Source organism: Natrix helvetica (assembly GCF_964273705.1).
Source record: "Natrix helvetica genome assembly, chromosome: 7".
Classification (NCBI taxonomy): domain Eukaryota; kingdom Metazoa; phylum Chordata; class Lepidosauria; order Squamata; family Natricidae; genus Natrix; species Natrix helvetica.
In genome coordinates this window covers 69,209,726-69,222,987 of record NC_138558.1, presented here as the reverse complement: position 1 = coordinate 69,222,987, position 13,262 = coordinate 69,209,726, and positions in this window count along the sequence as shown.

The following is a 13,262-nucleotide window of genomic DNA, read 5'->3' as shown; positions in this document are numbered from 1 at the left end:
CTTGACAAGTGGAAGCCTACGATAAAATGGTAAAATGGTGATAGGAAATTGATGATTGTGGTTGAGCTGCTATCACCGGTGGAGGAAAAGGGCCAGCCAGGGATGATTGAATCCAAGAGCCCAGAACCTGCAGCAGAGACAAAAACCCCAGGGGACTAACAAGTACCAAAAAACTTGTTGGGGGATGCTTTGTCAAGAAAACCGCAGTGTGACAGTAATGGAAGCCAGGAGAAGCTGATGACAGCTATGAATTTGGCGCTCCTGACAGACCAGTGGCTCAACAATAATCAGGAAATCCTAACGATGGAAAATGGATTAGCCTGGAAGGGGTCCAAACTGTATGTCCCTGCGGGGTTGAGGCTGGAAATTCTACAGTGAAGCCATGAGGCGGAACTAGGAGGCCACTTTGGATTCCTAAAAATGCTCCACTTCGCCAGGCATCAATTTTGGTGGCCAAATATGGAATCGGAGGTGGAAGATTATGTAAAAAGCTGTGCTACTTGTGCAACGATGAAACCACTGCCGGAGAAGTCCCCTGGACTATTACAATGAGTGGCCAGCCCTAATCGATCATGGGAAGAGGTCGCAATGGACTTCATCGTGGAACTCCCAGACAGCAGTGGGAACAGAGTAATCTGGACAGTTGTTGATTTGGGTTCCAAGCAGGCGCACTTCATCGCTTGCTTAGGGTTGCCGTCTGCAAAGAAATTAGCGAAAATGTTTGTGAAACACATTGATCGCCTGCACAAATTGCCCAAGAGGATCATTTTAGACGGCGGAGTCCAGTTCACAGCCAAGTTCTGGAGAGAGGTCCTGAGATCCATTGGGTCCATAAAAGAACTGAGCTCAGAGATTCATCCCAGCATGAACTGTGCAGCAGAGAGAGCCAATGCGGTGGTAAAACAATACATCCAGTGTTATGTGGGCTATCAGCAAGACAGCAGTGGTCGGACTTGCTACCCTTCGCTGAAGTGGCTTACAACGATGCGGTCTACAGCAGCACTGAATTAACTCCTTTCCAGATTACCAGTGGCATGGAATTTGTTGCCATGCCTGAGCTGCCTAGAGAACCTCCCTGGATGGACACACTAAAGAAAGGATGGGAAAATACAAAGACAGCTCTAGCAGATGTGGCAGAAGCCTACAAGAAGCAAGCTGATAAACACCGCTTGCTCCAAAATCCCTTTTGTGTGGGGAACAAAGTTTTTGCATCTACTAAGTACATGAGATTAAGAATGCCTAGCAAGGAATTTGGTCCAAAATTTCTACGTCCATTCCCAATAGTGAAGATAGTTAACCCAGTTACAGTTCGACTCAGTCTACCCAGAAGTCTAAGGAAAATTGGCCCAGAATTTCATTGTAGCTTGTTGGAGCCAGTAATTGGGTCCAGCATAAGAGCATCCACCCAAGCTTTCTCTCCTCCTGTAGTGATGGAAGGGGAAACACAATCTGAGGTGGAAAAAATCGTAGACTCCAGGCTGAATAGGGGTCGCTTACAATATTTAGTGCATTGGAAGGGTTACCCTTTGTCTGAAGCTACTTGGGTGAACAGTTGGAACCTAAAAGTGGAGAAGTTAGTAAAACAATTCCATGAAAAGTTTCCCCATAAGCCAAAGGGTCCCCCTGGGGAGAGGGAAAGAGGTGGTTAATTTTGTTATGTTAACTTTTATGTTGTTCTCTTTTCAGAAAACGTTTTTCTTCTGAGGAGAGGCTGCCTGTCAGACCTATAGTTATGTTCCTTTTAGGATTTTTGGCCTGCCACACTTTCTATTATTTCACTGTGCTGTTTCATTAGTGTAGTAGGTGGGAGGGGGGAATAGAAAGGAGTAGAATTGTGGAACGTGTCATTCTTTTCTAGAAGCCCAAGGTCATCTTTTGTCTCCATACCTCTGCACCTGACCAGAACCAGATGAGTGGGGATGCCAGAGTAGCCGAAGAAGATTGGACCAGGGATTTATGGGTGTGGGGATAAGATCATGAACGTTCAACTTGGTGGAATCCCAGGAAGCTTTAGATTTGGGATTCCACAGATGTGCCAACATGTCTGTCTTATTAAATTGGAACTTAAAGGATAGCTCTGCCTTGGATTCTGATTTAGTTCTGCATGATATTTCGAACGCTGACATTTAGCTCTTCCAGACTACACAAAACACCCATGTAATTTTTGTTATGTTGGCACAAAAGGCGATCGGAGTCGTGAGGAGAATTAACCAGTCTTTATTGAACAAGAACAGACTCAACAAATATACAGGAGAGAAGCAAGCAGGGTTCGTCTGACAGCTATTTATACGAAGCTGTCAGACGAACCAGCCAATCCCCAAGCCAGAGTTTCCCCGCTCTCAGCCAGGTCGCGTCTTAGCCAATCAGACGCGACCTGGCTGTTGCTAGTGCAGATGCCGGCTGTCAGGGGGAATTCCCTGACGTCATCTGCATGGACACAATAATTTTCTTGGTACCAAGATGAAAGTGTACTATTTTGTTTCAGGATTTTGTTTTTGTAATGTTCTAATTTAGACTTTGCTCCTTTAAGGACAAATTATGTCATTCAATTCCTCCATTTCACACCAATTTCTATATGATAAGTCTATGCATTTATCCATACATCCTTTGTATAGAAATTAACTTTGTCTTCATTAGCAGCAAAACAATTACCATTATCAAAGTCTTGGCCCAATGGAAAGTAGTTTCCTCCCCTACGTGCCTTATTTAATGATCCTGCAATTTCTCAGATTTTCTTTCCCTTGAAAAAAGACTTAATTTTTCCTAATGTCTTAGACTTTTCTCTCCAATTTCTCTAGGTGGCATTTGACAATTCATTTTGCATGATATTCTGAAGCTGGCCCATATTTCTTGATGGAAGAATTTCTGTTCCTGGAATGAGGAGCTAGGAACATATCTTGTGGCTTTTGTGTAACTAAAATGACTGAAGAAACAACATCCTCTTCCTAGGGGAATTCCAGAGAAATTCAGAGACTCCTAGAATCGTGGAATTAGAAAATACAACATGGATCACTTAGACTGGATGATGCAGTACAGTGCAGAAAAGAGCAACAAAGTTGATTCGGGGATTAAAGGTAAAACATATGAAGAATAGTTGCATAAATTGAGTATGTCTAGTCTAATGAAAAGAAGGACTGGTGTGATATGCTAACAATATTCCAATATGTAAGGGGCTGCCACAAAGAAGAGTGGGGAGGGTGTCAACCTGTCCCCCAAAGCACCTGTAGTGTAAGGCCAGGCCTCTCCTCCTTATTCAAGAAAGTAAAGACTTTTGAAACTTAGCATTTCAACTCAGGCTATACAGTTAGAATCAAAGGAATTAGAAACCCCTCCCAACAGCCCAGTGTGGATTCAGCCAATCCGCAGGTGTGAAGATGTTATTGTACTGACTCCTCTGAGAAAATGATAAGGCAGCGATGGCTAACCTTTTTTGGCTCATGTGCCATAAGTGGGGGGAGCGCAGGGGGGTCATGTGCAGGCGTGTCGCACCCATAATGCAATGTGCGACCCCCCCCAGTGCGCATGTGCGCACTACAGGAGCTCCCCCTCCAATTTTTACATGCTTTTTTTGCCCTCCCCAGGCTCCAGAGGCTTTATAGGAGCCTGGGGAGGGCGAAAACAGCCTCCCCCGCCCCCCGGACGCCCTCTGGAGGTGTCAGGAAAGCCTCCAGACAATCCCTGATGCCTTCGGAGTGCTCAAAACGACCCTCTGAGCAAACAGGAACTTCCGGTTTGCTCGGAGGGTATTTTTAAGCATTCCGAAGGCTTCAGGGAAGCTCATGAAGCCTCCAGAGGGCCTCCGGGGGCAGGGAGGCTCTTTTTGCCATCCCCAAGCTCCTATAAAGCCTCTGGAGCCTGGGGAGGGCGAAAAATGGCTTTAAAAAGGGTGAACTCAGCTGGCCAGCGCGCACATGTGTGCTGGCCAGCTGACAGGGCAGCACCTCGCGTGCTTGACAAATGGCTCCGCATGCCACCTGTGGCACCCGTGCCATAGGTTCACCATCACTGTGATAAGGGAACGTTCTCAGGGTCATCCTCTGCCAGCTTTCGAGCAATGTAGTCTATATGGCCTCCCCCTTTTATATTCCCCAAAAGTTGAGAAAATGCCAGGCTGCTTAGGCACCAGGCTAAAGGTTATAAATCAATGATTACAGGATGCAGGATATATAGAAGAGAGCGCAAAGTGCACTCAATGCGAATTGGCAGTAACGCCGGCAGCAACCCACCCCTGGTGCCCATAGGCTCGCCCTCACTGGGTTAATGCAGTGGTGGGTTCCTACCAGTTCAGACTGGTTCGGCCCAACCAGTAGTAGTTTGGCGGCCTCGGTTGTTGGAACTGGCAGCAACACAGGCCTGCCACACTCCCAAACCGGTTCTCCGTGCGGTGCCATAGGAACTGCCATCTTGTTTTTCAGTTCTGCGTATGCGCAGAACAATTTTCATTGCACTGTGCATGCGCACACTGCTTGCACATGAGCAAACCGTCAGTAGTGCCTGCTGGAGCCCACCCCTGGGTTAATGTCTAAGGAAGAATTCACAGGATTTAGGGCAATCTAACATTTATTTTTGCTTGTTACAAGTGGGAGTAAGTGTGGGATTAACTTCCTGCCAAATATTACAAACTCCGAACTCTCCAATTATCGCCTGCCTCTCCCCCCAAAAAGAGAGACCTTATCTTAAATATGAGCCAGCAGTGTGCAGCAGCTGCCAAAAAAGCCAACACAGTCCTAGGCTGCATCAACAGAGGGATAGAATCAAGATCAGGTGGAGTGTTAATACCACTTTATAATGCCTTGGTAAGGCCACACTTGGAATACTGCATTCAGTTCTGGTCACCACGATGTAAAAAAGATGTGGAGACTCTAGAAAGACTGCAGAGAAGAGCAACAAAGACTAAAACATATGAAGAACGGTTACAGGAACTGGGTATGTTTAGCTTAAGAGAAAGAAGGACTAGGGGAGACATGATAGCAGTGTTCCAATATCTCAGGGGTTGCCACAAAGAAGAGGGAGTCAAACTATTCTCCAAGGCACCTGAGGGTAGAACAAGAAGCAATGGGTGGAAACTAATCAAGGAGAGAAGCAACTTAGAACTGAGGAGAAATTTCCTGACAGTTAGAACAATTAATCAGTGGAACAGCTTGCCTCCAGAAGTTGTGAATGCCCCAACACTGCAAGTCTTTAAGAAGATGTTGGATAGCTATTTGTCTGAAACGGTATAGGGCAGAGATGGCGAACCTTTTTTGGCTCGCGTGCCACAAGTGGGGGGAGTGCAGGGGGGTCGTGTGCGGGCGTGCCACACCCATAATGCAACGTGCGACACCCCCCCAGTGTGCATGCACGGACAACGCATGACCCCCCCCCCCATTTTTACATGCTTTTTTCGCCCTCCCCAGGCTCTAGAGGCTTTATAGGAGCCTGGGGAGAGCAAAAATAGCCTCCCCCGCCCCCTCGAAGGCCCTCCGGAGGCTTCAGGGACCGTCCGGAGGCTTCCCTGAAGCCTTCGGAACGCTTAAAACCACCCTCCGAGCACTCCCGGTTTGCTCGGAGGGTGGTTTTAAGTGCTCCGAAGGCTTTAGGAAAGCCTCTGGACGGTCCCTGAAGCCTCCTGGGGGGGTGGGGGAGGCTCTTTTCACCCTCCCCAGGCTCCTATAAAGCCTCTGGAGCCTGGGGAAGGTGAAAAATAGCTTTTAAAAAGGTGAACTCAGCTGGCCAGCGTGCGCATGCGCACTGGCCAGCTGAAAGGGCAGCGCCTCGCGTGCCCTGACAAATGGCTCCGCGTGCCACTTGTGGCACGCGTGCCATAGGTTCGCCATCACGGGTATAGGGTTTCCTGCCTAGGCAGGGGGTTGGACTAGAAGACCTCCAAGGTCCCTTCCAACTCTACTATTGTATTGTATTGTATTGAATTGTATCTCCAAAAGTTTACTGGTAAACAGATAAAGGAGGCAAGTGCAGAACAGCATATTTTAAAAAATGCACATACCAATGAAATCTAAACAAGATTTTCCTTGTTTGTGTATAGTTTCCTGGAACTTTCAGACAAAGTGTATGACTTCTTTGCCTTTTAGGACTATTGCACTCTTGCCAGATAGAACCGAAAATACATTTCCTGTGGCTGGAAAGAAGTGATAGTCAAAAAAGGGGATTTAAGTGGAATTAGCAAGCTTTAGGATTTGTGATAGTCTTCTGCGAAACAGAGATTTACACCTTTAATTAGCCATGTAAATCTGCATCAATGCATTGATCCAGTTGTAATCAACAATCTCATGTGGCTTGTGATTGAGAAGGTGGTTTGCATTATGCAGAAGGAAGTCTGGCTTAAACATATTTAAACAGTTCTATTTACATGATGTTTGGGTAGGTGCACCTATTTTCCTACCCAGGTAGGTGTTATGGATATATTATTGGATATAGATTATCTTGGCTGATATCATAAAGTGCAGACTTGGTTGGTCCGTGTATATTATATATACCAGTGATGGCTAACCTTTTTGTCCTCTAGCGCTGAAATCTTGCATGTGCCCACATCCACAATGCAATGCGCCCCGCACCCCTGCACATTTGTGCACTCTCCTCATGCATGCACATGATCCTAACCCCCATGCATGTGTGCGACCCCCTGCACCCCACTTTAGGCCTAGCAGGCCTCCCTGAAGCCTCCTGAAACCAAAAACAGGTTGTGGGGGGCATGATGTACATCAGTGACGTGCGGTGAGGTTTATGACTGGTGAGGCACTGACACAGTGCTGGGTTTGAAATATTTTTAGACTTGTGGACTTCAACTCCCAGAATTCCACAGCCAGGCATGCTCAGTTCCAATTTAAAGCGACAGCATTTGTTTTTCTCCTTTGCTCCTTCTTTCTTTTTCTTTTTCTTCTCCTTCCCCTCCTTCCTCCCTCTCTCCCTTCCTCCCCCTCTCTCAAACACACACACACACACACACACACACACGCACACACAGAAGTTGGATTGGACTATCTCTCCTACCCCTTCCCTCTCTCACTCACTCTCAAGCAAACCCCCCCACACACAAAAGTTGGATTGGATATCTTTTCCAGTGGCTTGAAAGCAGCTCCTCTGCCACCACCACCCCCATTCCCCTGCTGCCTTTCCCAAACACCTCCACCATTGCAAATGCAGCCTGCTGTCTGGGTGGGAAATGCCTGGAACACAATAAAGCCCACCCACCACCTCCTGCTGGCAGGCTGGGGTGAGAGGAGAGGCAGAGAAGCCGGAGGGGAGCCAAGCCGAGCCTTCCAAAAGAAAGAGGCTGGGGGGAAGTGTTTGTACTACAGCATGGCTCTTTGCCTGGCTTCCTGCCTCCTCCTGTGGTCTCCTCAGTGCTCACTTGTGCTCTCCCTCCCCGAGTGTAGTTTGATTGCAGGTGGAGCCACGTTGCCTTTTCAAACTTGTAATCAGTGAAGCTGGGCTAGATTTTTATATAGTTTTATCCAGCTGTGTGTGTGAGAGAGAGAAATGAATGGGGGCCTGGGGAGGAAGTCACTACACTTGGGGAGGGAGAGCACCAGTGAGGTTAAGCAGAGTCATCCACGGTGAGGCAGCAACTAGCTCAGCTTTTTCCTTTTACTTTTTTTTTCATGATGAGAGTGGTGAGGCTGTGCCTCACTTGCCTCACCTGACTGCACGTCACTGATGTACATGTGACCCCACCCCACCCCATGCATGCACGCATGGATGCCCTGCCCCACTTGCATGCACACACATCTTCCACATGCGTGAAAATCAGCTGGCCAGTAGAAGGTGCATGAACATACGCGGTGGAGCATCATGGATATATACAATCAGGATATTTCAGAGCTGAAAGCTAGACTGGAGTCTCTGAAGAAAGGAATATCAAACCACTTCCAGGCCTGAGGAGATGGGAGTGCAGCTGGTACATTATTCTGGGGCCGATGGAGCTCAAAAGAGGCCCATGAAGGGATTTTTTTTTTAAAAAAAAATTACAAAACCAAATTTTTAAAAAGAAAACTAATATTGGATCTATACTTCATATTCTATACTTTGTGTGTATAAACCACCTTGCAGCCTTGTTTGACTTTTTTTTTTTGCGCACCAAACCAGCAGTAATGCCAGTAGCAACCCACCTCTGCAAGAGACTGTGCAAAATGTTAAGGATGGAAACCTTTTAGACATCAGGAGAAAAGAAGTAAGAGGAGGAGGAGGGGCTTGGACTTACCGTATTTTTTGGAGTATAAGACGCACCTTTTTCACTCAAAAAAGAAGGTGAAAATCTGGGTGCGTCTTATACACTGAAAACAGCATTTTTTTGCTTCCCAAAACCCTGCCCCCTTTGCAAAAATGGCCCTGCAGAGCCTTTAGGAAACTTCCAGAGTGCTCCTGGGGGCTGGGAAGGGCAAAAATGAGCAAAAATGGGTTGTTTTTGCTCGTTTTTGGCCCCCCCCTCAAATCCCCTGGAGCACCCTATAAGCCTCCTAAAGGCTGTGTATGCCCTTTTTTGACAAAAAACAGACCCATTTTGGTGAAAAAACGGGACATTTTTGGAAGGTCTTCAGAGTGTAAAAACTTTATTTTTAATTTCCCTCTTCAAAATTTTGGTGTGTTTTATGCTCCAAACAATACAGTAGTTTGCTTGTTGCTACATAAGGATTCTAGGCTGATTTCCCTTTTTACTCCCAACCCTAGTTTCCACCATCTCTTTTCCTACAATCCACCAGAATAATGTCTTTTTTTTCTGTTAGCTGCTGAGTTTACTAAAACACATAAAGAACAGTTGCAGGAACTGGTACCCTGGTCTAGTTTAATGAAAAGAAGGACTAGGGGAGACATGATAGCAGTGTTCCAATATCTCAGAGGTTGTCACAAAGAAGAGGGAGTCAAGCTATTCTCCAAAGCACCTGAGGGCAGGACAAGAAGCAACAGGTAGAAACTAATCAAGGAGAGAAGCAACTTAGAAGTAAGAAGAAATTTCCTGACAGTGAGAACAATTGATCAGTGCCTCCAGAAGTTGTGAATGCCCCAACACTGCAAGTCTTTAAGAAGATGTTGGATAGCCATTTGTCTGAAGTGGTGTAGGGTTTCCTGCCTAAGCAGGGGGTTGGACTAGAAAACCCCCAAGGTCCCTTCGAACTCTGTTATTCTATTCGATTCTATTCTCCAATCTTTTCAGTCAAGTCACTTTGTTGATTTTTTTAAAAAAGTCAGCCAATCATTACCCTATCTGCATGAGTTTTAACCAAGCCCATAAACTCAGTTATGGCTACAGGTGTTCTGTAGGGAGAACGAGGCAGACAGGAACTGAGGCAAGGCAGGTTGAAGCTAACACAACCTTTATTTACACAAAGACAACAGCTCAATATCACGGCAAACTCAGTAAGGCAATCAGCGGGGCAAATGACAGCTGACAGGTCTTTTATACTCAAGCCGAACAGTAGCAGTCCAATCGGGTGGCTGGATTCTCCCGCCAGCTGGCTGGTGCATCTTGGCCAATCAGGAGAGGCCAAGGCAAGTCTATGGCAGGAGGTTTCGCAAGCAAGTAGCAGGCAAGAGAAAGTTAGGAACGCTTCAATCCACAGTTAACAAGCTAGTGAAAGCGAGGAACGTTTCAATACACAACACCCCTCCCCTCCCAGTTGGCACATGCATAGTCTGACAAATAAGCAGGCCGATGACTAAGTCGCTCTGAGCGCCGTAGCTCTGGGGTCATCGAAGGAGTCTCTGCTGGTGGACCCTGAGGAACTACTGGAGACTGAGCGGCCGGAGCAACTGGAAATGGAGCCATTGCTGGACCAACGGGACTTTCAGGTAGGGATGGCGAAGAGGCTGCGCTGGGCATTGGTGCCGAGGAACTGTATGGTTGGGTTAGTTCTCCAGGGCAGAATTGGGCCTGCCCTGGTTGAAGGTCTGGAGCGCCAGGCGTTCTGCATCGTAGCTGGTTGACGTGCTGGCGCCATTCTCTGCCATCGTCAAGCTGGACTCTGTAAGAGTAGGGTCCAGTCAACTGAATTACGTGCCCAGGGAGCCACTTTGGGTTAGACCCATAGTTCTGCGCAAAGACCAGATCACCAATTTGAAAGGCTCGAGTTGTGTCTTGAGAGAAGGGGGCCTTTTCAGGAATGTAGCTGGGCAGTAGCCGGTCCAGAGTTGTCCGGAGCCGGCAACCCATGAGCCTCTCTGCAGGGCTCTGCTTTGTGACCGGGCACGGCGTTGTGTGCTGTGCCAGGAGGTACTGGGACAATTTGTTATGCCAGTTGCCTGGTCCCAGGCGGCTCAATACCTCCTTAGCAGACAGGACGGTCCGTTCAGCCTGGCCATTCCCTGCTGGGTGGAATGGAGCTGTGGTCGCATGTCTGACACCTAGCTGGCCCAGGAACATTTGGAAGGGTGCTGATGTGAATTGGGGTCCATTGTCGGACACCACCACATCAGGCAGCCCATGGGTTGCAAAGAGTTTCTCCAAAACCCTATGTCAGGCCTGTAATTCTGTTCCTTTTAGGATCTTTGGCCTGCCACACTTTTTAATAAATTCTCATGCTGTTTAATTGGTATAGTAGTTGGGAGGGGGGAATAGAAAGGAGTAGGATTGTGGAATGTATTGTTATGGATTTTCTTAGAAGCTCAAGGTCGTCTTTTGTCTCCGCATCTCGACACCTGGCCGGAAGAAGATGGGTGTACATGCCAGCGTGGAAGATGATGATTGGAACATGTGATGGATTTGTGGGTGTGGGGATAGATCATGAACTTTCAACTGAGTGAACCCACAGGATGTAAATCAGAGTTGGAATTCCATAGAGGTGCTAACATGCCTGTAGAATGAATTGGACTTTTAAAGATATTTTTGCCTTGGATAATGATTTAATTCTGCATGGTATTTAGAACCCTAACATTATTCCAACTCTGATTTGCATCCTGTGGGTTCACCCAGTTGAAAGTTCATGATCTATCCCCACACCCACAAATCAATCACATGTTCCAATCATCATCTTCCACGCTGGCATGTACACCCATCTTCTTCCGGCCAGGTGTCGAGGTGCGGAGACAAAAGACGACCTTGAGCTTCTAAGAAAATCCATAACAATACATTCCACAATCCTACTCCTTTATATTCCCCCCTCCCAACTACTATACCAATTAAACAGCATGAGAATTTATTAAAAAGTGTGGCAGGCCAAAGATCCTAAAAGGAACAGAATTGCAGGCCTGACAGGCGGCCTCTCCTCAAAAGAAAAAATGTTTCCTGCAAAGAGAATAACATAAAAGTTAACATAACAAGATTAACCACCTCTTCTCCACCCAGGGGAACCCTTTGACTTCTCGGGAAGCTTCCCATTGAATTGCTTTACTAACTTCTCCACTTTTAGGTTCCCACTGTTCACCCAATTAGCTTCAGACCAAGGGTAACCCTTCCAATGCACTAAGTACTGTAAGCGACCCCTATTCAGCCTGAAATCTACACCCTAATTACAGCCTCTGAAGTGGTGAATGGCATGAGTGCCAGCTCCACCCACTTCGAGTAGGCGTCTACCACAATTAAGAAATTCTGCCCTTGGAATGGGCCAGCGAAATCCAGATGGATTCGTGCCCAAGGAGCCCGGGGCATGTCCCACTCCCTGACTGGCACTGATGGGGGAGCTGGCCTTGACTGCTGGCATTGCTGGCAGGCAGCAACCCAGTTCTCAATTTGTTGGTCGATTTTGGGCCACCACACATCTTCTGCCCAGTGCCTTCATTCGCACTATTCCTGGGTGAGCGGTGTGTAGGCAGTTCAAAATTGGCACCCTGAGCTTGGGGGGGGGGTACTACCTGATTTCCCCACAGCAGGCATTCATCAAGGATGGATAGCTCGTGCTGGCGAACAGAGAAGGGCTGGAACTCCTGCCTAAATGGCCCCTGTGGCCACCCCCTGCGCACCCAGTCCAGCACTTGGGAGAGCACCGGGTCCTTAGCTGACAGCTTGGCAATGTCCTGAGCGGATATTGGCATAGCCAATTCCTCCACTAAAAGAACAGAAGCAGTGGGAGCTGGGTCAACTACTGGCGCTGGCAAGGGGCAGCGGCTGAGGGCATCAGCGTGTCCAAGGTTCTTGCCTGGCCTGTAAAGCAGTTGGTAGTTATAGGCTGCCAGGAAAACAGTCCATCTGGACATCCTGGGGGAGAGGATTTGCGGAGTCTGACGGTCCCCAGCTAAAAGACCCAAAAGGGGTTTGTGATCAGTGACCAACTGGAAAAAACGCCCGTATAGGTAGTCGTGGAAACGTTTGATGCCAGCGACAGCAGCCAGGGCCTCTTTGTCAAGCTGGCTATAAGTGCGTTCCGCAGCTGACAAAGTGCGGGAATAGTAAGCAATTGGAGCCTCCGAGCCGTTTGGCAGAACGTGGCTCAGGGCAGCCCCAATGCCAAGAGGCGAAGCATCGCACGCCAAAATTAAAGGAAGACGGTCGCTATATTGAACTAAGAGGGATTGGGACATGAGCACATCCTTCACAGCCTTGAAAGCCTGGGCCTCCCTGGGACCCCAATGCCAGGGGGTCTTAGAATCCAATAATCTGTGCAATGGCTCAGCTAAGGAAGCCTTGTGAGGCAAAAAAAATGTATAAAAATTGAGGAGCCCTAGAAAAGCCTGGAGCTCTGCTTTGGATGTGGGAGTGGGGGCTTTTTTGATAGCCTCCACCTTCGAAGGGGTAGGATGGATGCCCTTAGCATCCACGAGGTACCCCAAAAATTCGACGCTGGGAACCCCCAGCTTGCATTTACCCCGTTTGAGCTTGAGTCCTGCCTGGCAGAACCTCAGCAAGACAGCCCTAATTTTGGTGATGAGGTCAGTTTGATCCTTAGCGGATACCAACACGTCATCAAAATAAGGCACTACCCCAGGCAGCCCTTGGAGCAAACGTTCCATCAGGCTTTGAAAGATGCCTGGGGCAATGCTGATTCCAAATTGCAGTCTTTTACACTTGAAGGCTCCTCTGTGGGTGACTATAGTCTGGGCCAATGCGGTGGCCTCGTCCATGGGGAGCTGTTGGTAAGCCTGGGCTAAATCTAATTTGGCGAATATGTTGCCCCTACCCAGGGAGTGAAGCAGGTGCTGCACCACTGGCACAGGGAAGGGGTTGGCCTGCAACCCCCTATTGATGGTGCACTTAAAGTCACCGCAGATCCTGATGCTTCCATCCTGCTTTATGGGGATGACTATGGGGGTCTCCCAAGGGGAGTGGTCCACTGCCTCTAGCACCCCCTGAGCTATCAGCTTATTTAATTCCACATCCACCTTTGGCCTTAGGG